This window comes from Aethalodelphis obliquidens, unplaced genomic scaffold (assembly GCF_003676395.1).
Source record: "Aethalodelphis obliquidens isolate GAN/ISIS:26980383/991018 unplaced genomic scaffold, ASM367639v1 scaffold57, whole genome shotgun sequence".
Classification (NCBI taxonomy): Eukaryota; Metazoa; Chordata; class Mammalia; order Artiodactyla; family Delphinidae; genus Aethalodelphis; species Aethalodelphis obliquidens.
The window spans coordinates 10,253,772-10,281,532 of NW_020838001.1; the positions used below are offsets into that span (position 1 = coordinate 10,253,772).

The following is a 27,761-nucleotide window of genomic DNA, read 5'->3' on the forward strand; positions in this document are numbered from 1 at the left end:
GGGGACCCTTTGGGCATCTCCCCATCAAGGCTACTTACAAAGGAGTTGGAGGGTTACCCAGCTCGTGAGTGAGGGAATCCTTGGGTCCCTTGCATATTTCAATTTTCTGTTTCTTTACCTGCAGTGACACCTCTCTCAAGGCCCAGCGCTGCCGCTACCTGGGTGTCTGCTCAGGGGCAGACCCCCTTCCCTCTCTATCTGTATCCCCCTCTCTATCGTGTCTGATATGGGAGGTGGGTGATTAGAATGCATCATGCCAGAGGTCCCTGTGCCTCCTGTTGGCCCCAGGTACCCAGAGCTTCTCACTGATCCCAGGCGAAGCATATCTTAGTTCATACTCAATGTCATAAACCTTTGTACCCTCATCTTTAAGAGACCCTACCTTGCCCAGAAATAAACCCACACACCTACGGTCAATTAACCTGTGACAAAGGAGGCAAGAATATACGGTGGAGAAAAGACAGTCTCCTCAATAAGTGGTGCTGGGAAAACTGGACAGGTACAGGTAAGAGAATGAAATGAGAACATTCTCTAACACCACAGACAAAAATAAACTCAAAATGGATTAAAGACCTAGATGTCAGACCAGATACTATAAAACTCCTAGAGGAAAACATAGGCAGAACACTCTGACATAAATCTCAGCAATATCTTTTCAGATCCACCTCCTAAAGTAATGGAAATAAAAACAAACAAATGGGACCTAATTAAACTTAAAAGTTTTTGCACAGCAAAGGAAACCATAAACAAAACGAAAAGACAACCTACAGAATGGGAGAAAATATTTGCAAACGATGCGACCGATAAGGCATTAATTTTTATTTTTTTTGCGGTGCGCGGGCCTCTCACTGTTGTGGCCTCTCCCGTTGCGGAGCACAGGCTCCGGACGTGCAGGCTCAGCAGCCATGGCTCACGGGCCCAGCCTCTCCGCGGCATGTGGAATCCTCCCGGACTGGGGCACGAACCCGCGTCCCCTGCATCGGCAGGCAGACTCTCAACCACTGCGCCACCAGGGAAGCCCAAGGCATTAATTTTTAAAACATACGAACAGTTTATACAACTCAATATCAAAAAACAAACTACCCAATCAAAAAATGGGCAGAAGACCTAAATAGACATTTCTCCTAGAAGACATACGGATGGAAAACAGGCACATGAAAAAATGCTCAACATTGCTAATTATTAGAGAAATGCAAATCAAAACTACAATGAGATAGTAGTTTTGACTCTTCTGACTCTGGTCAGAACAGCCATCATTAAAAAGTCTACAAATAATAAATGCTGGAGAGGGTGTGGAGAAAAAGGAACCCTCCTACACTGATGGTGGGAATGTAAATTGGTGCAGCCACTATGGAGAACAGTATGGAGGTTCCTTAAAAAACTAAAAATAGGGCTTCCCTGGTGGCGCAGTGGTTGAGAGTCTGCCTGCCGATGCAGGGGACACGGGTTCGTGCCCCGGTCCGGGAAGATCCCACATGCCGCGGAGTGGCTGGGCCCGTGAGCCATGGCCGCTGAGCCTGTGCGTCCGGAGCCTGTGCTCTGCAACGGGAGAGGCCACAACAGTGAGAGGCCCGCGTACCGCAAAAAAAACAACTAAAAATAGAGTTACCATATGATCCTGCAATCCTTCTCCTGGGCATATATCTGGAAGAGACAAAAACTTTAATTCAAAAAGATATATGCACCCCAATGTTCACTGCAGCACTATTTACCATAGCCAGGACATGGAAGCAACCTTAACGTCCATCAACAGATGAATGGCTAAAGATGTGGTACATATACACAATGGAAGACTACTCAGCCATTAAAAAGACTGAAATAATGCCATTTGCAGCAACATGGATGGACCTAGAGATTATCATACTAAGTGAAGTAAGTCAGAAAGAGAAAGATAAATACCATATGATATCACTTGTATGTGGAATCTAAAATATGACACAAATGAACTTACCTACGAAACAGAAACAGACTCACAGACAGAGAACAGACTTGTGGTTGCCGAGGCAGGGGTGGTGGTGCAGGGGGGATGGAGTGGGAGGCTGGGCTTAGCAGATGCAAACCATTACATACAGAATGGATAAACAACAAGGTCCTACTGTATAGCACAGGGAACTATATTCAATATTCTGTAATAAACCGTAATGAAAAAGAATATATATGTGCAACTGAATCACTTTGCTATACAGCAGAAACTAACACAACATTGCAAATCAACTATACTTCAATAAAATAAATTTTTTTAAAAAGAATTTTTAATCTATTAGCACAACCAGCTTATCCCTTTTCTTTCCCCTTTGTAACAATAACATTGTATTTCTAGACCATATAGCTGCTGAAGGTGTAGCTTATTCGGGATGGCCGTTATCCATCTGCTGGATTTTAGCGAGCCCAGCTAAAATCCAGAAATGCCATTATCCAGGAAGAAGGAGAAAATAAATTTGGGGGACAAACAGCAGTCTCTGACACACTGACATTTAAAAATCGGGACGTTTTAGGTTCTGGGGCACCTTGATTATAAGTAAAACTAACATGCATGGAGTACCTCTATGTGCCCTCCTTGTATCAGCCATACGAAGGAGGTGCTCCAGAGACTGGGGGCCGGCGTTCAAACTTGCCCCTAGGGAAGGCAAAGCCAAGCTCCTTCCCCTACTCTGTCTGTGTGCTGGATGGCCACGCTGGAGAAAGCTTCAGAATGGCCCAGTGAGTAAATGTCACAGCCCCACCCCCTAGAGGGTGACATCATCCCGCCGTCTGGAGCAGACAGCGTTCCTGCTCTCAATTCCTTTCCTCCTGATCCTTGAGGGCCCCCCAGGCACAAGGCTTCCTTCCAGAGTATGCCTGCTCCCATCTGGTCCTGGGGGGGCGGGAGGGGCTCCATGGAAGGTGCTTGAGGGTACGGTTGGCACCACCCCTCCCTCAGGTCCTGGAAAGGCCACCTGGCCACCTGTTGCCCTGGCTCCCCAGCCCTGCTAGCCCCAGAAGCCAAGGAGCCTAGTGGGGAAGCTGAGCTGGCAATGGTGAGGCTGTCCCTATGGGAGGGTGCTGGGCCCCCCAGGGCCACAGCTCCTGGCTGCTCTGACAGCGCAGTGTCTGCCTTCCACCTCTCAGAGGGTCATAAATATTGCTCCCGGAGATTAGCTGGGCCCCATGCTCCCGTCTGCAGCCTCGCCAAGGGGCGCGAGGAAGGACTGAGTCACGGCCCCCAGCTCTTTCTAAATTGGACTTAAAATGAAAAAATAAATAACGGAGGGAAAGGGCCTGATTGTTTTTAAGAGCAGAAGAATGAGCTTTCTTTGTGCTTGCACGTCTCCAGGAGGACCCCGGGGAGTGAGCTCAGAGCAGCCGCTCCCCCTCCCCAAACTTCACCTTCAGGGTGAAGGTGAAGTCTGGGGAGGCAAAGAAAATATTGTGATAAAGTCTAAGTTACTGCTGATGCCTGCCGGGCCACTTGATGAAGTGGACTGAGTGCAAACAATCTCCCAGCTCCTTCCTCTCTGCAAATGTTGGTGGGGGGAGGCCAGGCCTGGGCTCAGAGCCAGCTCCTCACTGGCCACGCCCTGTTCTGCACCCTTGAATATTTCTCCTCTTGTTTCTTTCTCCAGAGTACACGGGACTCACTAAACAACCTGTGGGACCCAGTGCAAAGTGAAAACGCAGGGCCCTGGTTCGAACAGCAGGAAAAACAGCGCTGCTACAGGTACTAAAGGTACTAAAATATAAAGGTTTTTCCCTTTCTTCTGCGGTCTCTCTCTCTTGACTTATTACGGTGTTTTTTATTCGCCACTTAATGTTCTCAGTACAGGGAAACATTTTAGTTTTACACTATTATATTCAATTATATTAAACTCATAGGATATTAAATTCATGAATGGCATGCATTTTTGCCATTATTTTTTATATGGCACAATCCCGATACTAAATACAAATAGAAGAGCATTTAACCTGTAAGCAGAATCAGCAAAATTACACAACTTCTATTTCCTAGCTCATATATGCATGTGTACCAGAGGAGTGGAAACGCCGCACAAAATGAACTCAACTGTTTTCCAGTTGACCCTGAACAACATGGGCTTGAATTGTGCAGGTCCACTTATTGGAGGGCTTTTTTTCATTAAAAAAAAAAAACCTAAAACAAAAGTCCCACCCGATCCCCAGTTGGTTGAATCCACAGATGCAGAACCAAGGACAGAATGGCTGATAGAACGGATGCATCAGTCACAGTCACGTTTTGGATGGACCTATCCAAAACCCATCAGTGGTCCTGGAAACAGTCCACCCCCGACACTGAGGGGCGAGGGCCTTTCACTTCTTGGTACATTCTACAGACACTCTCCACCTTCCGCTTACTGGTGAGTACAGAAGGACTGACAGGCGAAGGAACCGTAGGTTTCATACTGTCTTCCCCTTTCCTTCCAAGTCATCATTTTCAGTGTAAATGGTTGACTAATACAAGGAAGTAACACGCGTAAGGAGGGGTTGCTTGGTTGTTCGTGTTTCTTTCTGCCTTTGCCTTCTTTCTGCATTGAAAGCAAGTTCTGGTTCTGGCTGAAAGCTGACGGCGCCCCCAGTACGGCTCAGTTATGTAGGTAACACACTTGCCTTGGACTTGCTTTGAGTCTCACTGACCTGCCGCGTGTGGTGGGTACCCGGGGATTCTGATGTCACGGGGAACAGCGAACACGTATGGAATGGAACGGTGCTGTGCACGCGGCGCGCATCTCCTCTGGGCCCGTACACGCACGCTTCTTGTCCCATCGGACTTCACGTAAAAAATACAAATTCAAGGATAACTTTATTAGGAATTTTAAGATGACGAACGTGCCAAGTGCAGGGCCTATCTGAGCACGAGGCCTTGTGCAAGAGCACAAGCTGCATAGCCATGAAGCTGAGGACACGTTTATTTTTCTGACTCTCAACATACGTATATTGTGGACAAATTAAGCAGCACAGTCAAGCAAAATGTGAACGGACAATTATCTCCTAGAGATAACGACCATTAACGCTGGTCATGTAACTTTCTGGATGTTTCTCGAGGCCTGTGACATCAGATAACTTACAGAAACTCTCCGATGAATTCTCTAATGGCTTCCCTTCTGCCTAGACCACGGCACACGCTCCCTGCAGGCTAGCCGGCCCAGCACTAGCCCGTCTTCTGCCCCCCCCCCCACCCCGCTCTGTCCCTCCCTCACTCTGCCCCAGGCACTGGGCCTCTTTCTGAGAACAAAGCCTTCTTGCTTTTGCACCTGCTGTTGCCTGCACCTAGGATCCCGTCCACAGCTCCTATGTGACTGCCTCTTCACCTTCAGGTCCCAGATCCACTGTCACCTCCTCTGAGAGCCCTGCTCTGACCACAAAGGGCCTCCCGGTCATTCCTCATGAAAGGTCAGACCGGTAACTCCCACCAGGGCTACGCTTGGTACTGACGGGGGTCAGAGTGAGTTTCTGAACCAATCACGATGGGGGTTAGATGTTTACCATTGGCTTAGGCTGGGTGGGCCACATTTGGCCCGCTGGCTTTGTGAGTAAAGTTTTATTGGAACACGGCCAAGCTTATTTATGCGTCATCTGCAGCTGCTTTCCTGTCACAACATCAGAGTTGATTAGTTGTGACACTGTGTGGCCTGCGAAGCCTTAAATATTTACTATCTGGTCATTTACTGAATATGTTTGCCGACCCCTGGGTTCAATTAAGTAGAGCTTTCTGCTGGATCTAGGGGTGGGGTCAGCTTCCCCGGAGTCTCACGGCTGCATCAGAAAGGGATCAACACCTAAACAAAGTGGGGTTGGCAAGAAGAAAGAGGAAGGGGGGGTGTAAAAGCTGAGTGGTCAACCACCGTTTTCAGTAAAGACACACGTACAGTAAACAGCAAGTGTGTTCCCTTTATGGCAGTGCTGTGATTTATTTAGTAAATCTTATAAGAAGTGATATCTAAATTGCTTCTACATTTTTATCATTACAAATATTACTACGATGTACATCCATATGCATACATCCCTTGAACCCTGCCCGCTTTTCCTTACCTAGATGGGTGGTCGCAGTAATGGGCCTGAGCTGTTCTCCTGTGGTACCAACCTCCGTCATCTTCCAGGGTGGGTGGGGAGATCAGAGTCTGGCCTCATCCTCCAAGGTGAGTAGGAGGGTACCTGTTGAGGTGACGGGCCGCATGGAAGGCTGATGTCAGTGGAGGGGCTCCGTGTGGGTCACTGCAGCCTCACAACGCACTTGGAAGGCTGGCTTTCTTGCTGTTCTTTTATCCCAAGGAAACGGAGGCTCAGAGATGCACAGTCACTCACTCAAGGTCACACAGCCCATCAGTGGCCGAGCAGGGAATCAGATTCGAGGTGTCCTGTACTATGTGGTCGTACTGGGGAGCTGGGGAAGGGCACTGCATTGCTGGACTGGCCTGTGAGGCTCTGGGATGATTATAGAGGGTTAAAAACATCCCAAACACAAACCCCCTCTTACACCCACTGGATGCTGCTGTGAACTTTTCAACCAAAACCCAAGTATTTTGTCCTGTACTTGGAGATTAAACCACAAGTACGCCTCTCCAGGGAGGAGCAACACGCCAGCCCAAATTGCTAAGGTACTCAAGAATGGGACGGAAATGTTCTACACGGGGCAGTAGAGGGGAGGAATTGGGGGTGCGTCCAAAGCCTCTGGGATGCGAGACAGACAGCCAGGCCCCGAAGACAGAGGTTGCCCCTTCCCAAGGCAGTAGGGGCCTCTGCTGATGGCCTTTTTCTGGCACCTCCTGGTGGGGAGACTGTTTAACGACGGGCCCTGGCAAAACCACTTCGACCAGTGCTTCAGTTTCCCTCTTTTATTATAAATCCGCTTAAAATATTTGGGCACTCCCCAAAGTACCCAGAGATCTGTGTTGGAGACTCAGCGCCACCCGCACTGGTGCTGGCCAAATTCAAGCCATCCCAGCCGGTCCTTGGGATCTGGGCCACATCTGAGTACCAGCTCCACTATTACACAGATAGATAGATAGACAGACAGATAGATAAATATGTGTGTATTTAAGTTGACTCATTTTCTCGCTTAATAAATGTACTTTAAAGGAAGCTTGAAATCATTACTACTGATAATAAATTAGTGCCATTTGTCAGAGAAAGAAGGCAAACATGAAAGTGCATAACCATGTTCTTAAACATGTCCATTAATGCAACACCTGACTGTCCCTGGTGCCCCCAGGGCCACGTGTCCACCTTTCGGGGTCCATGACTTGGCACACGCAGTGCTTCCGAGGCCACACAGATGCGTGGACCCTGAGCCCGAACTCGCTCACGTCTCCCAAATGCCCTCCAGTGGCCCCAGTTGCTTGCTGGCAGCTGCCCAGATTCTTTTCACTTGGCCTCACCTCCCCTCCCCCATCCACCAGCCGCGAGCCTGGGGTGCCAGATTTCACGGAGATTTTCTCCCAGCCCCTAGGGGAGGTTTTTCCGGAAATGAAGCCACAGTCATCAGCAGCATGTGGTATGAATTAGGAGGGGCTGAGCAATCTGCCAGCCTCCTTTCTAACCCCACCCCATCACCTGGAGCTGGAAACCTTTACCTCTCTGGTCTGGCAGGCAGACAGGCCGGTGGCCCCACGTGCACCTCCGCTCACGTGTCCTTCTCCAGCAGCATCTGTCCCATGTTGTGTCTCCCTGGCTTTCAACACTCCCACAGCACCACACTGCAAAGGGAACCGGGCTCTAAACTCATCCAGAAATGGAGGGAACTTTAAGCCTGGCCCTGATCTGTCTTTCCAGAAATTTCTTCCACTACTACTCACCCAGAGGAAGATTGGTTGGGGGTTTTGAGGGGAGGGATAGGTCAGGGTATACAAGGGTCTAAAGACAAAGGCAGGCAGACCTATGCCCCTTCTTCACTCCTGCCTCAGCCCATGCAGAGGAAACTGTGCCCTTTCTGAAGAAACGTTTCCACAACTCTCCTTCCTAAGGGAATAGGAGTGACACCCAATTGGTGGTAGAAAAATAGCTGAGTATTTATTGGGACTCTCCATCCCCCACCCCCTTCCTCCCTCCCCCTTGTGGGTAAGCCTGCAGTGGCCAGTTCTGCCTGTGTCCGGGTGGACCCCTGAAATTCAGTCCGGGCAGTAGTAGAAAGAAGCCTGACCATGGCCACACATCCGAGGCCCGTTTTCCAACTTCCATCATGAATCTGCTGTTGTTGTTTCTCCTACGTTCAACAGACTGATTGATTGAACCTCAGGATCTGTTCCCCTTTGCTTCCACAGTAACTGAAGATTTTCACTGTGCACTGGGCTGCCCAGAATAATGACATTTCCCATCCGCCCCTGCGTTTAGTGTGGTCACATGATTAATTTGGCCTTCTCCGGTGAATTAAAGGGGCACCCCCAACTTCCCGATAGTAACTTGCAGTGGAAAGGGACCTGCCTTTCCTCTAGCTGGCTTTACCAGAATAAGGCTGGGGTTTTGGTCCCTAACTGCCTTTGTGTCTCTATCTCATCAAGCTCAGGGCTTGAGGGAAAGAGTGTTTCAAATGGCAACAATGAATACTATCATGATCCACTGTGAGTAGCTACCACCCAATGAGGTAGGCAGTCTCTACTCAGCCTAACAATAATAATATCAGCATCACATTGATAGTGACTTATTGTTTACTCCCTTCCAATCCATGAACACAGCCCATGCATGATTTGGTTTAGTCCTGAGAGGCTGGTTTTATTAACTCCATAGGAAACGAAGACTCAGAGAGGTTAAGTAACTCGGCCAAGGTCACACAGCTAGCAAGGTTCAACTCAAGATTAGCTGTGAGGCCAACGCTCTTAACGACACTATTTTGCCTACCCCAGATAGCAACCGCTACCATTTTTTGAGTGCTCGCTTTATGCCAAGGGCTCAATAAAGCCCTTTACATATATTAATTAATAATCCTCCAGCATATCTACAAGGCAGACATTCTCCCCCCGACCCCCCCCCCCCTTTGCAGATGAGGACACAGCTATGGAGAGGTGAGGAGACGGCATCTACTGCTCTGAGAAGAGGCGTGCATCTCCCAAGGGGCAGCTCTTGCCTGCTCGTGAACCTCCCAACAAGCTGACCTCTGAATCCAACTGGTATTCCCCACCCTCCACCCCCAAGGCCATAGCTTACTTATGAGGCCACAGAGGAATGACCGCATTTCTCAACTTCCTGAACCCAGAGGCCACACCCCCAGAGGCAGAGGCTGTTGCCTTTGTGAAGAGTAGTCAGGCTGAGTAAGGGAACAGCTCCATAATTTCCAGCTTGGCAATGGTCCCCGGGATGGCCTCCTGGCCCTCACTCTCTCTCACTGCATCCCAAATTCCATAACAAACCAGGGCCTGGGCCCCGAGGCTGGTTATCTAGTTCAGGTGTCTGCAAACTACTGCCCAAGGGCCATATCTGGCCCATTGCTTGTTTTTGTACCACACAGGAGCTGAGAATGGTTTTCACATTTTTAAGTGGTGGGAAAAAAAGTTAAAAAAGAATAATAGTTCATGATGTGAAAATTATATGGATTTTTGACTGCCTCTAACCACAGAATGTGGCAGAAGTGACACAGAGTGACTTCTGAGGCCACGCAGCTTCTGTAGTTTGCTTTTGGGACATGTACCTTTGAAGCCCTGAGCTGCCATGTAAGAAACTCAGCCACCCTAAAGCCACCACACTTGACATACCATGAAGGGAGATCACCCAGAGATAGAGAGAGCTGCCTGGGGAGCCCCAGCTGTTTGAACCCACAGCCACCTTCAGCATCAGCATCAGCATCACCATCTGCATCAGCATCAGCATCTTCATCAGCATCAGCATCTTCATCAGCAACAGCATCAGCATCTGCATCAGCATCTTCATCAGCATCAGCATCTTCATCAGCAACAGCATCAGCATCTGCATCAGCATCTTCATCAGCATCAGCATCTTCATCAGCATCAGCATCACCATCTGCATCACCATCTTCATCAGCATCAGCATCTTCATCAGCATCAGCATCTGCATCAGCATCAGCATCTTCATCAGCATCAGCATCTGCATCAGCATCAGCATCTTCATCAGCATCAGCATCTTCATCAGCATCAGCATCTTCATCAGCATCAGCATCTGCATCAGCATCTTCATCAGCATCAGCATCTTCATCAGCATCAGCATCTTCATCAGCATCAGCATCAGCATCTTCATCAGCATCAGCATCTTCATCAGCAACACCATCTGCATCAGCATCAGCATCTTCATCAGCATCAGCATCTTCATCAGCATCAGCATCTTCATCAGCATCACCATCTGCATCAGCATCACCATCTGCATCAGCATCACCATCTGCATCAGCATCTTCATCAGCATCAGCATCACCATCTGCATCACCATCAGCATCTGCATCAGCATCAGCATCACCATCTTCATCAGCATCAGCATCACCATCTGCATCAGTATCAGCACCAACTGTGAGTCAGTGAGACTTCAGGGATTTCTGATGCCAGCTTTCCTGCAACCACCCTAGCTGACACCATGTAAAGCAAAGACAAGCTGTCCCCGCCGAGCCCTGCCTAGCTTGCAGATTTATGAGATTAGTGAATAAAGAAAGGCTGTTTTTTAAGCCCCCAAAGGTAAAGTGGCATGTTCAAGGTCATCACCAGCTTGTAAGTGACAGAGTTCCACCTCTGTTCAACTCCAGAGCCTCTCTGCCCTTTGCAGTGTGAGGATGTGTTCGAAGAGCTTAGCCCAACAAAGGGGTTCACACTTTGACAAACTCGCATCAGAATCGTGTGGGGATCTTGCTAAAAATGTGGATTTCTAAGTCCTAACCCAGACCTAGTGAATCAGAACCTCAATGTTATGCATTTTAATATGTGGCCCGGGAGGGTCTTCACCACAGTAACAGTTCCCACCCATCAGTCTAAGATGCAGAAGGGAATGCAGTCACCAAACACCAGCTAACTGCCTTCAAGGACTGCTTCCCAGTGGCCAGCTGTGGACCAGGAACTGCTCTGACCCCTGGGGAGTCATAAAAGAAAATAACGCATAAAGAGCAAAACAAAGAAATGAAAGATAAAATGACATAAAAACAGAGAAAGCCCCCAACCTCGTGCAAATTTCAGTTTAGGGCAAGTATGAGCCTTGGTGTTAGGGAAATAGATGACAAAAAGCAAGCAAAGAATAAGATTATTCCAGAGAGTATTAAGCGCTGGGAAGGAAATCAGACGGGATGACGGGGCACAGTGGAAGTCAGGGGCTGTTTCAGACAGCGGAGGAGGGAGGAGGTCAGGGGAGAAGGTTCCAAGTGTGACAGCAGGGGTCAGGCATGCTGGGCACTTGACGTACGTCACTCCATTTGATGCTCACGGCTTCCCTGTACAGGATTTATTAGGGTTCCCACCCTCCACCCGCTTTTACACAAACCTCCTTCTAGACTCTCCATCTCAATCAGTGGCAAATCCACCTTTCCCATTGGTATGAGTGTCCCGTGGCTGCTAAAACAAAGTACCACAACCTACGTGGCTAGAACGATGGAAATTTATTCTCCCCCAGTTCTGGAGGTCGGAAGTCAGACGTCATGGTGTCCACATGGCTGGTTCCTTCTGGAGGCACTGAGGGCGCATGCAGCCCGTCCTGCCCCTCTAACTTCTGGTGGCTGCCCGGCCATCCTTGGCGCTCCTTGACTCCATCTCTGCCCCCATCTTCCCATGCCCAACTCTGTGTGTCTCTGTGTCCTCTCCTTTTCTTACAAAGACATCTGTCATTGGATTAAGGGTCCACCTTAATCCAGGATCATGTCATCTTGAGATCCATAACTTAATTACCTCTGCAAAGACCCTTTTCCCAGATAAGGCCACTATCACTGGTTCAAGGGGTTGGAACTCAGGCACAGCCTTTGGGGGGGCACTACTGAACCCACGACAAAGTTTCTCAGGTCAAAACATTTGGGGTCACTCTCGATGGTGACTCTCTCTCTTATAACCCACCTCCAAGCCATCAGCCAAACATCTACTGGTCCCAGCTTCAAAATATACCCCGAATATCTTCCTCCCCCCCCCCCCGCCCCATTTTCCTCTCATCCCCTCCCACCTGGACTCCCGTGGCAGCCTCCTCTGGGCTCCCTGCCCCCTCCCTGATGCCCCACAGTCCATGCTCAACATAATAGCAGAAGGGCTCTGTCAAAATCTGGCCAATCAAGTCCTTGCTCTGCTCAAAACTTCGCAGTGGCTTCTCATCTAAATAAGAGTACAGCGAAGGTCCCAGTGAAGTTCCAGAGGCCCAGGTCTCCCCGCATCACCGCCCCCCCACCTCCTCTGCTGCGGCCACGCTGGCCGCTCGCTGCTCCAGAATACCAGCTGTGCTTCTGCTCAGGGCTTTCTTCTTGCTGTTTCCTCTGCCTGGATCGCTCTTTCTGGAAACATTTCTCAAACGTTTCCTTCTCTCTTCTGCGTCAAGTCTTTGTTTAAAGAGCCTCAGCTCAGTGAGACCAAATTTAACCAGAAATCTGGAGAGGGGAAGGCCCGGTCCAAACCTCAAACACTCCTAAGAGGAGCACTGCTGCGAGCGTTTGTGGAGTGCAGGAGGAGAGGGTCCGGGTGGCCAGCGTTCCCGCCATCCTCCTGCGCACAGCTCGGTGGAACGGCACTTCCTTCTCGCCTTTTGGTTCGGCCTGGAACGGTACTTACAAAATCCCGCGAGATTTCTGTTTCTTGTTTTTCATCTTTAGAATCAACCTTTTGTTTTCTTTCGCTTTGCATGATGGGATGTAAATTGTATAAACCTCAGCCTGGCAATCCTGATGTATATGTAAGTATTTCTCATACTCAACCCCACGTGAGGGAGGTGTGGGCGCCAGGTACTGGACAACACACTTTATGGGGATTATCTCTTTCAGCTCTCAGAAAGCCCCCAATACTGCAGATGTGCAGACAAGCTAGAGAGGTCAGGGGGCCTGTTCAAAGTCATAAAGTTGCCACATGTCACAGCTGGGATTTGAGCCCGAGCTTTTGACATCAGAGCACATGCTCTTAACTATCAAGCTACATCCTCTGCTCCCTTTAAGCCAGATTATCTCAGCCTCAATGCTAATGATATTCTGGGCCAGATAATGCTTTGCTGTGGGGGCCTGTGCGCTACTCTGTAGGGTGTTTGGCACCATCCCTGGCCTCTACCCTTTAGATGCCAAGAACACACCCTGTGACAATGGAAAATGTCTCCAGATATTGCTAAACTTTCCCGGGGGGCAAAATCGCCCTGGTTGAGAACCTCTGCTTTAACCCAAGTTCTCCCCTCTGGTCTTTGAGTCCCAGTGATTCCCGATCAACTCCACTGTCTACCCCTCCCCACCATGGCCATCCCACTGGGCTCCCCACTTCCTCTGAGCTCCATCCCGCCACCCTATAGCCAATCTCTAGGATTCTAGAAAGAGCTGATGGGGCATTAAGAATAAGAGAAGGAAGGTAAAACAGATAGCAGAAGAGCCAATACGTTGGCAATGCCACCTCGTGGGGAGATAAAGAAACCCAAAGCAGAGCCTTGAAATACTTTTCTATTGGAGTAGGTGGGGTAGAGTGAAGCAGATTGTAAAGAGGGGAACAGATTCTCAGCTAAAGAGATCATGGCTGCCTCTGGGGCATAGGAGTGGAGACATACTCCTGAGAACAGAAGGAGATTGCTCCTTTCAGTTTGCTGAACCAAATTTACCTAGGACCAATAAGTCACTCCTATCTCCAGATCTGGAAGAAGGGAGTTTGTCCCAGGTAATGAAGACTTAGGGTCAATGAATGATGGAGGAAGCGGACTCCTTGGTCCCCAGCACTGTTCTGGGTGATCAGAACTCCAGTTCTCCTGGGCTGATCTAGTCATACTACATCATTGATGGTAACAGAGACTGCTGATTGCGAGCCAATGTCCAAAGACTACATTTCTTAGCACCCCTTGTGGCTAGATATGACCACATGACTATGACTTGACCAAGGAGACATAAAAAGAACTTGGTGGGGGGTTATTACCAGGAAGGTTCTGTAGAAGGGAGGGTGTGAGGGCCTTTTGGCTTTTCAGTTTCTTCTGGCTGCTGCCCTAGAAGGTAGACGTGAAGCCTGGAACTGAAGCAGCCACTTTGAATCATAAGATGACCTTGAAGTTGGTGGCCACATGCTGAAGATGGCAGAACAGAAAGACAGTCATCTGGATCTCTGATATTTTTATGAGAGAATAATAAACTTTGATCTTGTTTAAGGCATAACATATTGGAGGGGGGCGTTCTGTTATATTTAGTGAATCCCAATCCTAACAGATATAATTGGTTATAGATGGAAATCTGAAGTTGGACTCATCCTCTGAACATTTTTTACAAATGCAGCCCTGCACATTTGAGATTGTTTAGACTTTACAGAAACTCAAAGCTCTCTGTTTTAACGGCACGTCTTGGGACAAGGAGCAAGAAAGGGAACGGGACTGGTATTGCTGTGTAGACAGTACTAATCACAGCAATTGTAAGTGACAAACAAAAGTGCTCTCTTGGGGGGGTGAGGATGGGAATGGGAGGAGGGTAGCAGGTGGGGATGAGCTGGGAATGTATTCCACGGATGGGGATAAAACTTGTGTTTATGTGATTAGCAGAATTAGATGCGGGTCAGTGGCCATAGCTGGAGTTTGTAAATAGCCTTTTGAGCAGTTGCACATTTTTTTCTGGTTTGATCAAAATGAAACATCATTAAAAACAGCTCCACTGCCCATTGTCATCTCTGCCAGAGCCTTGGGAGGTGCCCTCCGGTCACGTCAGGCTGGATGTAATTGGCTTTGAAGTTTGTATATGCGAAGTGCTTTGAGGATTGCAGGCTAACAGAACTTTGGCAGAGGAAGAAATTTTGAGAGAGTCCATTTACCAATATGGGTTCAGCCTTAACTACAAAAACATCAGGCAGTCATAAAATGCAGCCTTTGCTGAACGAACCTGAAAACAGGTTCAAGTGGGGTGAGCTCTCAGCCATCTAGAAGGAGTGAGTCACCTTAAGATGCAATGGCTGGGAACCAGATTGTCCTAGGCCTGTGGGCCAGTGGAGTTAGACTAGCCGGCTTCAAATCCCTGCCCGATCATTTAGCAGCCACTGTCACCCTAGCCAAATCACTTCACCTCTCTGTGTCTCAGTGTCCTCATCCATAAAATGGGCGCAATATCAGAAGTTCGCACATATTGATGAAGTGCTTAGAACGATGCCTGGTTCATAGATGTGCAATATACCTGAACTAATATTACCACTGTTATTATTATTCCACGGTTTCTATTCCAAGTTAGCCCTCCTGAAAAGCGTTGTTTTTCTTAATTGCATGATGTTTAGTTTGTACGCTTTTATTATATGTATTCCATTAACAACTGAACAAGGAGAAAGTTCAGAGTCATTTCTATTTCTTGTTCTTATTTTAAAGCAGATAACACTGGAAGAAGTTTAAAAACACCAGATACAAATGGATCTAAATTTTTAAAACAACCCAGCACAACAGTTGCAGGCATGTCCAAATCTCTCGCTTAAAAAAGAAATAGGCCAGATTTCACCCTGAGTTTACTTTGTGATTAAACTGGTTTCATGAGTTTGTTTCCAAATTTAGGTGAGTTTTATGTGGAGAAAGGAGATCCACGGAACTTTTGCTCTACGGAAAGGCCAGGAGGTCATTCCAGGGAAGAGGTGATGGAGCGGGTGTTATGTCCAGTTGATATCAGGAAGCATTTGGCACTGGGGAGATTGCTGGGCCCAGCTGGGCGTTATCCTTCCTGAAGGCTTCTGTCTTTCAAGGGAATGCCCACCACACTGACATCTGCTCACCAAAAAAGAGAGCTGGCTAACAGTGTTAACCCCCGACTCGGCTAAGTCGGGAAGAATTGGGGACTTCAGCCTTTGGGTTTTATGCTCAATCAGATGGTACAGATGGCATCTGTGGTTTGGGCTGTTACCTTTTGTAACCACCCTGATGTGCTTTGGGGGGACACCTCCCCTCTGTTCTCAATCTCGACTGTATGGGTGGAGTTGCTCCTATTCCAGATCAGAGGGCAGGCACGTGACCCAGGCCTAGCCAATCAAAACCCCACATACCCATGGCTGCAGGGATTGGCTCAGGAATGGACACCTGACCCAGGATGGGCCAATCGCAGTTGACCCCAAGATTTTTGCTGGAACTATTGCAAAAGAGATGCTGTCTTTCAGCTGAGGTTCCTCAACCTGTTGAATGTGAGTCCAGAGTTGTTGGTGGGGATGGAATGGGGAGGTTAAGCCCGTGTCTGGGAAGTACTTGCCTGAGGATATGGTCAGAATAGAGGAAACGAGATCAAGGGAGAGAGATTCCTGGAAACACTGCATCCTGAATCCTGCCATGCCCCGAATTTTCTGTTACACGAGCTAATGCATTTCCTTTTTTGGCTTAAGTCCATTTCAACTGATTTCCTCTTACTTTGACCAAAAGGCTCTTGACTCACCTAGGTGGAGAACCGAGACCTTAGGCCATAGTTCCCCCTTGGGAAGCAGATACAGATAAGAAGAAAAAGTTGGCAGTGGAAGAAGAGCAAACCTTACTAGGAGGTCAGAAGCCAGCTGGGGACCTGTGTAAGCTACCAGGGTGCCAGGACATGAAAAAATGGTCACCACGGATGTTTGTCATGTGCCCCTGAAGCACCAACAAGCTGCATGTGTGCCCTCCCCAGTGGTGACACGGACTACGTTCAATCATGCTCCTTTCCTCTCCAAGTCCTTTTGTCACCATCCTTCTCATACCAGCTGGAGGGCCTATTACACTGTTCTGGGCACTTGTAACCAATGAGAGCTGCCAAAGGTGAAGGGCAGAGATGGAACCAAGGAGTCAGAGCAAAGACTGTTACAGTTGACCCATGGCAAAGGGGAGGAATGAATGAATGAATGAATGTCACTAACATTTATTGAGCATTTACTGTGGGCAAGGAATGTTCAAGCCCTTTATATATATCCTCTCATTTGATCGCCCAATTCTACCAGGTGGGTCCTATGAGAATCCCCGCTTTACAGATGAAAAAACTGAGGCACGGAGAGATGACCTTGTCCAAGGGCACATAGTTAACCAACAGCAGGGTCTTAATCATTGAGGAATCAGTGAAAACTCACTGAACCCTACTCCATGCCAAGCACTGTGCCAAGTACAAGGGAAACAACTGTGTGTGAAAACACACATAGACCCTGTTCACACAGCAGTTTTCATCATCTGAAATTATCTTAGGAAACATACTGATTTGTACACCAGTTTCTTATCCGTCTTCTCCATCAGAATGTTTGTTCCACGAGGGGAAGAACTTCACTGGTCTCATTCACAGTCTTACCTGCAGGGCTGAATGGGACCTGGCATACAGTAGGCACTCAGAACTTGTTCAACAAACAAGTAGCTCTAGAGCAGAGTTTCTCAATGTCGTTACTGCTGACACGTGGGGCTGGATCACTCCCTGTGGTGGCAGCTGTTCTGTGCATTGTAGGGTGTTAGCAGCATCCCTGGTCTCCACCCTCTAAATGACAGTAGCACCCCTCTCCACTCCATTCCCCATGGTTGTAACAACCAAAGATGTCTTTGGACAAATGTTCCTGGGGAGGCGAAATTCTTGACCTGGAGAGTTCGAATGACTGCACAGATGACACGCACAATCAGGAACTTAACATCGGAGGGACTGACATGACACATGTCGGACACACAGGGTAGCTGGTACCTACATCAAGCTCCTGAGCCACGTGTTATGTGAGCGAGCACGATTGGGCCTGAAAGCTAAGAAATGACTTGAGCCACAAGTATGTCACAATTCCCCGTTAGCCCTCGGAACCCTGAAATCTATACATCTGTAGTGGCGAGACGGAACGTTCAGACCCTGAATGATGTCAAGATGCAAGTGGGCCCAAACTTAATCGTCCCAAGAGGCATCCTATTTCAGAGGTTCTGCTGGTTTGAGGAGAGGCCGTTTCTCGGGAGGATGCCATTTGCAGATGGCGGCAAAAACATAATGTCACTTGCCTTTGCCACAACTGGCAAAAGTGAGTTTTCATCGAGAGGGTTCTTACTTCCTTTGAGTGGCTTGTTTCTTCCCAGGGATAGAACGGGAGAAAGAAAATTCCAAAAGTGAACATCTCTCTTGGTGCCCCTGCAGCACCCCAAGTTGTTCCTTCTCCAGGGTTCTAATATAATACAAATAAATAAGATATAAGGATGTAATGTACAGCCCAGGGAACAAAGCCAATATTCTATAATAACTTTAAATGGAGCATAATCTATAAAAATATCGAATCACTACGTTGTACACCTGAAACTAATGTAACACTGTAAATCAACTACACTTCAAGAAAATCACATGTATAATATATAAGTCATATACTACATATAAATTATGTGTGTGTCTTGTTTTTTTCCAGGTGTTTGTAGCCATCATCTCATTTCATTTTTACAACAGCTCTACTAGGTAGGAGTTACTAACCCTACTTTATTGATGACTAAGACTGAGGCATACAGAGGCTAAGTGACCTGCCCAGGGTCACCTGTAATATTCTCTATCACCAAAAGCAGCACCACCATCCACCAGGTCACTCTGACCAAAACAGTCCCTTGATGTTCCCATTTCCCTCCACCCGTGCATCCAATCCATGGGCAGGTACCATGGGCTGTCCTTCCGATAGATGCCCCAGATCTGGTCACGGGTCTCCCCTATCCCAACGGCCAGCTTGGTCCAGGCCATCCCTGGCCTGCAGGCCTGTGTCAGCCTCCCCCTCTCCTCCTGAGCCTTATTTCCAGCCCCAGTGTCCAGGCCATCCTCACTGGGCGGCAATCAGCCCACTGAATTGCCAGCCAAGGCTCCCATGGGCCCGAGGACCAGTCCAGGCTCAGAGTGGAGGCCAGGAGGCCTCGGCTATGCGCCCTGAGCTCTCCTCCCAAGATTCTTCTTTGCATTCAGTTCCCTTGACCACACCTCCCATACATTTATTGAGCACCTACTGCATGCCCACTCTTCACATTCCCAGCACTTGGGGATATGGTGGTGGGTGAACAGGTGAAGTTCCTCACCTCATGGAATGGACATTTGTGGCCTGCTCTCTAATCCAGCCATTCTCTCTTCCGTCTGGGCCCCTGCACAGCTGGTCCCCATGCCCAGAACGACCTCCCACCCTCCCTTTCTTTCCTTCTGACACACGGCTAATTCCTGCCCCTCTGTAGAGGTCATCTGTTGCTGCATAACAAATTTCCCCAACAACAGAGTAACTTAAAACAACAACATTTTAAATCTCAGGCTTCTAGGGGTCAGGAATCAGACGCTGCTGAACTGGGTCCTCTGGCGCTGGGTCATCCCAAGGCCTGACTGAGTAGGCCCCTCGCTTGCTGGCATGACTGTGGCAGAATTCTGCTCCTCATGGGGTGTTGGACTGAGGGTCTCAGGTCCTCACAAGCCATTGGCCACAAGTCTTCCTTAGCTCCTCACTATGTGGGCCTCTCTACGGCACATGCAACAACACGGCAGCTGGCAGAGTGAGCGGGCAAGAGGGAGTGCCAGTGGGATGGAAGTCAGAGTTCAGAACCTAATCTTGGAAGCGACATTCCATCATTTTGCCACATTAAAAAAAATTTTTTTTGATGTGGACCATTTTGAAAGTCTTTATTGAATTTGTTACAATATTGCTTCTGTTTTATGTTTTGGTTTCTTGGCCGCAAGGCATGTGGGATCTTAGCTCCCCGACCAGGGATCGAACCCACAACCCCTGCATTGGAAGGCAAAGTCTTAACCACAGGACCACCAGGGAAGTCCCCATTTTGCCGCATTTTATTCTCTGGAATCAAGTCACCGGGTCTAGGCCACACACGAGGAGGGGGTGACACAAGGATGTGAATAGACGAGGTGGGCAGGCATCACCAGGGGCCATGGCAGAAGCTGTCTACCACACCTTCTTTCAGCTTTAAATGTCAATGCCCCCTCAGAGGCCTTCTCTGATTCCTGGGTTAGGAGCCCCTTCTTTGCTCATACAACTCAGGAATCCCCGCATGATACTTAACACATTACTGTGTGTGAGCCCTGTTGATGAGCCCCTTTAGCTCACCAGACTGGGGGCTCCTGAAGGACAGAAACTCTATCTTATCAGTTTATTGTTTGTTGTATTCCCAGCCCTGTCCACGCTGAGCACACAGCTGGGACATTAAACCCAATGTTTTAAAGAGGCATCCTATTTCAGAGGTTCTGCTGGTTTGAGGAGAGGCCGAAAAAACATTAAACCAAATGTTTTTTCACTAGTTGAAAAGCAGTGACGTATATTAGTTCATATTCATTATTTCACAGATGCATATAACATTAGACTAGACAGAACTTAAAACAAGAATAATTCTTACAGGCCATCTAATAGTGAGTATCTGATTTATTTTAATTTGTAACAGAATTCTGTCTGAATTCAAATTCCTGTCCCCTCCTCACTTGGGCTGTGGAAACTTGTACCCATCTACCCGTTTCCTCATCTATATAATGGGGATAATAGTTGACTTTCATTAGATATACAGATAGCCAACAGGCACATGAAAAGATGCTCAACAGTGCTAATTATTAGAGAAATGCAAATCAAAACTACAATGAGGTATCACCTCACATCAGTCAGAATGGCCATCATGAAGAAATATACAAATACCAAATGCTGGAAAGGGTGTGGGGAAAGGGAACCCTCCTACACTGTTGGTGGGAATGTAAATTGGTGCAGCCACTATGAAGAAGAGCATGGAGGTTCCTCAGAAAACTAAAAACAGAGTTGCCATAGAACCCAGCAATCCCACTCTTGGGCATATATCTGGACTATAATTCAAAAAGATATATACACCCCTATGTTCATGGCAGCACTATTTACAATAGCCAAGACATGGAAACAGCCAAAAAGTCCATCAACAGATGAATGGATAAAGGTGTGGTACATACATAAAATGGAATACTACTCGGCCATTAAAAAGAATGAAATAATGCTATTTGCAGCAACATGGATGGACTTAGAGATTATCATACTAAGTGAAGTAAGTCAGAAAGACAAAGACAAATACCATATGATATCTCTTATATGTGGAATCTAAAATATGACACAAATGAACTTATCTACGACAGAAACAGACTCACAGACACAGAGAACAGACTTGTGGTTGCCAAAGGCTGGGGAAGGGATGGATTGGGAGTTTGAGGTTAGCAGATGCAAACTATTATATATAGAATGGATAAACAACAAAGTCCTACTGTAGAGCACAGGGAACTATATTCAATATCCTGTGATAAACCATAATGGAAAAGAATATGAAAAAGAATGTATATAACTGAATCAATTTGCTATACAGCAGAAATTAACACAACATTGTAAATCAACTACAGTTCGATAAAATAAATTTTTAAAACTAGTTGACATTCATTGAGCACCTACTATGTGCCAGGTATATACTTTACGTACATAATCTCACTTAATCTGCTAAACCACCTGACGAGGTAGAGAATACTGCTGCTACTCTCATTTTAGAACAAAGACAAATGAGGTGCAGAGAGATGGAGTCACTTGTCTAAGTTGAAAGAGGCAAGGATTCGAATCTAGGCTCCCTGGGTCCAGAGCTCACCTAATGCATCAGGTTACTGTAAGGGTTCAAAGTGATTATGTGCATTCGGTTTCAGCTCAGTGACCAGCATAAGGCAAACACCCAATAAACGTTGCCTTATACGTTTAACTTCAGCTGAATATAACAGAAACTGAAATACAGCTTTTAACATGTGAGCTTCCTTCCTTTCATGGAGAGGGCAGGACAGGGCTGGCACAGCAATGCTGTAATACCATTAATACCCCAGGCTCCTGATCAACAGTCTCACACGAGCTTTCATGTTCAATGATGAATCATGGTCCAAAGCGGCTCAGAGCTCCAGCCACTCCATTGCAGTTCCAAGCAGGAAAAAGGAGACAAACGGAGGAAGGACCAAAAGGTCTCACCTTCCAGTGAGTGAAGAAACTCTTCATTAAGAGCCGTTATTAAAAGCCCCATCTGGTGACTTCAGCTTATATCTCACTGGCTACCTACACTAGAAGCAGGGCTGGGATTGGGGTCCTTCAGCTATAGACACAATGCCACACTAAATAAAACTGAGGTTCTGTTAGTGAAGAAGGGAAAAATAGGCAGTGAGTGGGCAACTGAGAGTCTACCTCATGTACTTTACATTATTAGTACAAATAAACAAGGGGAGGCCTGTTGATTTATACTATTAACCAGAAGTCCCACATATAAGAAGAACGGATTGCTTGCATTGAAGTGGGGAGGGGTGGGTGCCCTCAGCTCCCTCCGTGCCCCTCCCTGTGACTTTAAATTAACTGGAGAGGTCCCCGGGAGGGCTGCACAGTGTGAAAACTCCCTCTAAACCTTGGTTTTCTCACTTCTCTACACCTCTGTTTCAACACTTGGAAAATGGGAATGATAAAGGCACAACTCCGTAAGACTGAGACGAGGACTGAACGTGACCGAACCACGGACATCTTGGTCCAATACCCGGCACTCGGTCCACATAATGCTGCTATTCTAACCTGGAGAGAGAGAAGGCAGCCAAGCCTAACTGCTGGGCCTGGGACTTCTCAAAAACTGCTCTCTTGGCTTTTTTTTTTTTTTTTTTTTTAAAACCAATGTACTGAATCCCACTTGGTTGGCAGGAGGCCACGGGCGAATTTGGGGCAGCACAAAACACAGCAGAGTGCCAGGGTGTACCCCACCGCAGTATTTTTCCACAGACTCTGCCCGGTTGGCCCTGGCTCCCAGTGGGAGCTGTGGTCCCCGCAGAACAGCGCGTCCTAGGCAGACCGAGCGGTGCTGCCCCGCAGTGACTCATGCCTGTCTGTGGGGAGCCAGTGCCAAAGCTGGCACGCCCCACTGCCAAGTGGGCCTCGGCTGGTCCCGCTTCCCCCTGGGGCTGGAGCTGCCCCAAGCTTCCTTGCTGATCCTCAGAACCTTGGGCCCAACCCGGATTCCACCCTGATGGGTCATTTATGGCCTGTGCTCAATCCAGGGCCTGAAGCATGAACACTTAACTTCCCACAACACGGATTCAACAGACCCCAGTTCAGACAAAGAGCACCACGAAGTGTAGTGATTCCTCAGAGGAACAGACAGAGCCCCCTCTTCTTCCCTCCCCACCCAAATTCCAGCTGTTATTAAGACCACAGATTTGAGGACCTGGGTTTGATTCCTGGCTCTGTCACAACTTGATTGTGTGATCTGAAGTAATATAACCTCCATGGGCCTCAGTTTCTTCATCTGGCAAATGGGGATCATCCCATTTGGTGAGGATCGAAGGAAGCAATGCATGGGAAGGGTCATGCCTGGCGCTGAGACATACCCGAGGTCACAAACCACTATCATCTCAGCACAGAGCTTCCCATGCCTCACAGTCAGGCCCCTTATCATCTCTCTGACCTCATCTTTACCATCTTCCCCGCTTCACCTGGTCCAGCCACATCAGCCTCTTTGCTGATCCTTTGACACACTCAAGCTCCGGCCTCAGGGCCTTTGCACCTGCTGATCCCTCTGCCTGGAAGACTTTTCCACACAGTTAAATCCTTCAACTCCTTTCAGTCCTTAATCAACCACCACCTTCACAGTGAGGCCTTCCCTGCCTACCTTACCTAAAAGTGCAATTCCCTCCACCCCACCAGTCCCATTCCCTGCTTTATTTTTCTCCATAGCGCTTAACCTTAATCTGGCATTATTTGGGGGCATCGTCTGTCTCTCTCTATGTATTAGTTATCTATTGCTGCATAACAAACTACTCCCAAACTTAATGGCTTAAAACAACAAACACTGATTATCTTAGAGTTTTTGTGGGTCAGGAACGTGGGAGCAGCTTAGCTGGGTGGTTCTGGCCCAGGGTCTCTCCTAAGGTTGCAGTCAAGATGTCGCTGGGGCCATGGTTTAATTCAGAGGCTTGACTGGGGCGGAGGGTCTGTTTCCCAGATGGCTCCCTCACATGGCTGTGGGTGGGAGGCCTCAGTTCATCACCCTGTGGACCTTGCCACACCGGGCTCCTTCAGCATCCTCACAGCATGGCAGCTGGGTTCCCTCAGAGGGAGGGATTCAGGAGAGAGCATGATGGAAGGCACCATGTCTTTACGAGCTTACCTCAGAAGTCACCTCCATCACCCCTTTATATTTGTGTGTGTGTGTGTGTGTGTGTGTGTGTGTGTGTGTGTGTGTGTGTGACATCAGTCATCCCTATGCAGGATGGAAGGGGACCACGTAAGGGTGTGAACACCGGAAGGCAAGAAGCACTGGGGCCATCCTGGAGGCTGGCTACCACAGCTTAGAAGCATGTAAATATCATGAGAGAAGGACCATATCTGTTTTGTTCACTGCTGTGTCTTCAGTTTCTAGAACAATGCTTGGCACATAATACATTCTTAATCCATTTTGTTGGATGATTGACTGAATGAATGGATGAATGGGACCAGGTGAAACTCAGCCAAAGCAGAACATACAGACTCCTCTGAGGAGAGGTGGAGCTTGGCTCTCCAACAAGTCCTTTCCCTGGGCAGCCTGTGAAGGACTCCAACCATTTGCTACAACTTCGGAATCATGGGGAAATAAAAGAAAAAGCAACAGCTTCTGAACACAAAGCTACTCTCTCATAGTACTCCCACAATGTTCCAATATGCAGGAGAGACATGAGGCTGTGTTGTAAAGGGCGCTGGGTTAGACGTTAGAAGGTCAGGCATCAAGTCCTGGCTCAGACACTTAATTGATAAACTACCAAAGTTTAGTTTGTTATTTTTAAATGGGAGTAACCACATCTATTCTGCCGAGTACCCAGGGATATAGTTCATTTATTCATTCATGCTCATCACTTAACCATCACCCTGGACTTCATGGATTCGCAGTTTAGTGAGAGACTCAGATGGGTTGGTACCTTCTGAAAACAGCACCACACACTGTTATGTGCCTTGATAAATTCAGCACCTACTATAGTAGATTGTGCTAAATTTTGTGTACATCATCTGTATGCAGTAGATATTTTTAATCCCCATTTTACAAGTGAAGCAATGCAGTTTCAAAGAGGTTAAGTAACTTGTTCTAAGTCATACAGCTAGTAATTCTCAAAAACAGAATCTAGGTTTTCTGACCTCCACACCTTTCCTATGACACCAGAACTTCTTCATAAAAGTTTTAAATGTCTACATTTAAAACTGACAGTTGGGAGTGACATTTCTAATAAAAGCCCCAATCAATTCACTCACCGCCATTTACTTTTTGATGTAATAACTGTGGTGGATTCGGATTGTGTCAACTCAGCGAAGTTGGAATTCCCAGAATTCCTTGCTCTGCATAGTTTCTGGTTAGCATGGGCCACAGGAGACATTTGAGGCAAGATCTGGAAGGTAGAAGTGGAGAAGCAGATCTACAGTTTTTACGCCTGGAGGGTGGGCGCCGTGGGCGCTGTTGTGGCTGCTCTTCTGTGGGCTGACCTGGGTGGCCTGGGGCAGCAGCAAGCCCGCAGCCTCCAGCGCCTGGGCATCTTCTTTCAGCTTCTCCAAATCCTGGGCAGGTGCCTGTCTGGTTCCGTGATGAAGAAGACCGCCTCCTGCGGTGGGTCACTTGGGTGGGGCGACTGGTCTGTCCCTGCGGCTCCCTCCTCGTCCTCAGCTTCTCTCAGCTCTCATCCGTCTTGCTTTTGTGGCGGCCACCTGCTGACACCCAGCCTCACGTTCAAAGAAACAGGCTCGGGCTTCCCTGGTGGCGCAGTAGTTGAGAGTCTGCCTGCCGATGCAGGGGACACGGGTTCGTGCCCCGGTCCGGGAAGATCCCACATGCTGCGGAGCGGCTGGGCCCTGAGCCATGGCCGCTGAGCCTGCACGTCCGGAGCCTGTGCTCCGCAACGGGAGAGGCCACAACAGTGAGAGGCCAGCGTACCGCAAAAAAAAAGAAAAAAAAAAAAAAAGAAACAGGCTCACATATGCTGTTGAACCAGCTCTCACACTTATATAAGGTCAAACTCCCAGGATAAATCCCTCCAGTTGATTTTCTTTCTCTGACCAAACCCTTATCCCATAATCGGAGGCGAATTCTCATTTCATATACTTTAAAATAGAAAAATCTAAGCCTATTTTCACAGCTCCACTGTTTTCAAATACCTATATCCAAAATCTATGAGCATGTAAGGAACACCTACATGTGCTACACATCATGGTTAAAAGCTCTGCTTGAAATTTTCAAGAAAGACACTCAAGACAACTGGCAGGTCTGTCTGGAGAGGTGCAGAGGGGCTGGAGTGCGAGGGAATCCCTTTGCCTGTGACCCAGACTCCTCTCCCAATTCACTAGGTGGTTTTTCCCCGGGGCCCTGGACTTGTCTGTGGCTTTGAGGGCGGGAACACCTCCGAGCTGACTGCCAGAGCACGCAGACCGGACCATCTAGTGGAAAATCCTGATGCCAACTTGAGCCTGTACTGTAAGCACGCAGCTAGACTGAAGGGAAGTGGCCACTCACTGGGAAGTAATGTGTCTTGTTGGACAATGCCAGCGGGTACTATTTGATGCTCATAAACTTTTCCAGACTCTCAGAGCGGAAGATGAGCAACTTCACTTTTACAACCACTAATAGTACATTCCTAAGCTTGTACGTGTGTGCATACATATATGCATGAAAAGGACCGAACTGAGTATATATCACAGAAGATGAAAGCTGATTTTTCACCTCATCCATGATTCAGCTTCCATCAGCCTCAAGGAGAAAATAATCATGAATAAATAACTCCCCATTTATACAAAGAAAGAAATAGCAATTCGAAAATGTGCCGGTGAGCCTCTATTTTATTTAAAGGAGAAAAGGACAGTTAGCAAATCCATGGAGGAATGAGATTTCAGTTAACCAAAAGAGGAAAGAACGTTTTATGGACGTTTTCGTTTAGTCATGAAATTTAATTAATTAAAATTTATTTATTTATTTATTCTATTTTAAAAGGTGGAAAGATTGACCTCAACTGTTTATCCCAGGGGTCAGCGAACTATGGCCCATGGCTGGCTGGCTGTTTTTATAAATAAAGCTTTATTGAAAGACAACCATGCTCATTCTTTCACTTATTGTCTATGGCTGCTTCCATGTTACCAGAGCAAGGTTCCTTGGTTGGAACAGAGCTAAAATGTTTATTATATGATCTTTTAATAAAAGTTTGCTAACCTCTGGTTTATTCTATAATCTTTGCAACCAGTAAGGTACCCAAATACTTCCCGATTGCTTTCATGTTTTCAGTAAATAAATTCAGCTTCATTGGCAGGAAATCTAACACCTCCTCTGGGCTTCTTACTTCCTCACCACTCCCAATGTCCAAGAACTCTGGGATTTACTTGGTTCCAAGGGGGTCAGCCCTGCCTCCAAACAGCTGAACTGGTGCGTCTGAACCATCCACTACATGCATTGATTTTCCTTGCCACTAGGGATCACTGTTGAACATAGGATATATACATCCATCCTGGCTCTCCTAGTGATCAGCCATCGATCCCAGACCAATTGTACTAGGATTGCTGGGGCCTGAAGGGATCCCAGCTTACCTACCTGCCCTGTTGGAAGCAGCCCTCCCCAAAGCTCACTTGGGCTCTCAAACTTTGGCCAGGTGCTCCTGTCCTGTTGATGACTTCCCATGTGGGTTTCTTGTCCTTCTTAGTCAGTGGGTGTTAGGTGGGAGCTTCAGAGCCCACTCGGATGGGCTTTCCTGACTTCAAATCTTGAGGAGCAATGGTTGGGTATCTGAGTCCCTTCATTCCCTAGAGACC

At 47.7% G+C, this 27,761-nt stretch overlaps 1 long non-coding RNA gene across 11 annotated transcripts in view; it reads right to left on the reverse strand.

The window, feature by feature from the left end:
* LOC113609585 (uncharacterized) overlaps nucleotides 1-27,761 on the reverse strand; it is a 162,096-nt gene that overhangs the window by 12,615 nt on the left and 121,720 nt on the right. For all 11 annotated transcript variants that reach the window (XR_003428710.1, XR_003428702.1, XR_003428709.1 and 8 more), the window contains exons 4-5: nucleotides 7,563-7,685; nucleotides 6,022-6,144 (exon numbers count right to left, since the gene is read on the reverse strand). This is a non-coding gene — a long non-coding RNA (uncharacterized LOC113609585). The remainder of the gene's footprint in view (nucleotides 1-6,021; nucleotides 6,145-7,562; nucleotides 7,686-27,761) is intronic.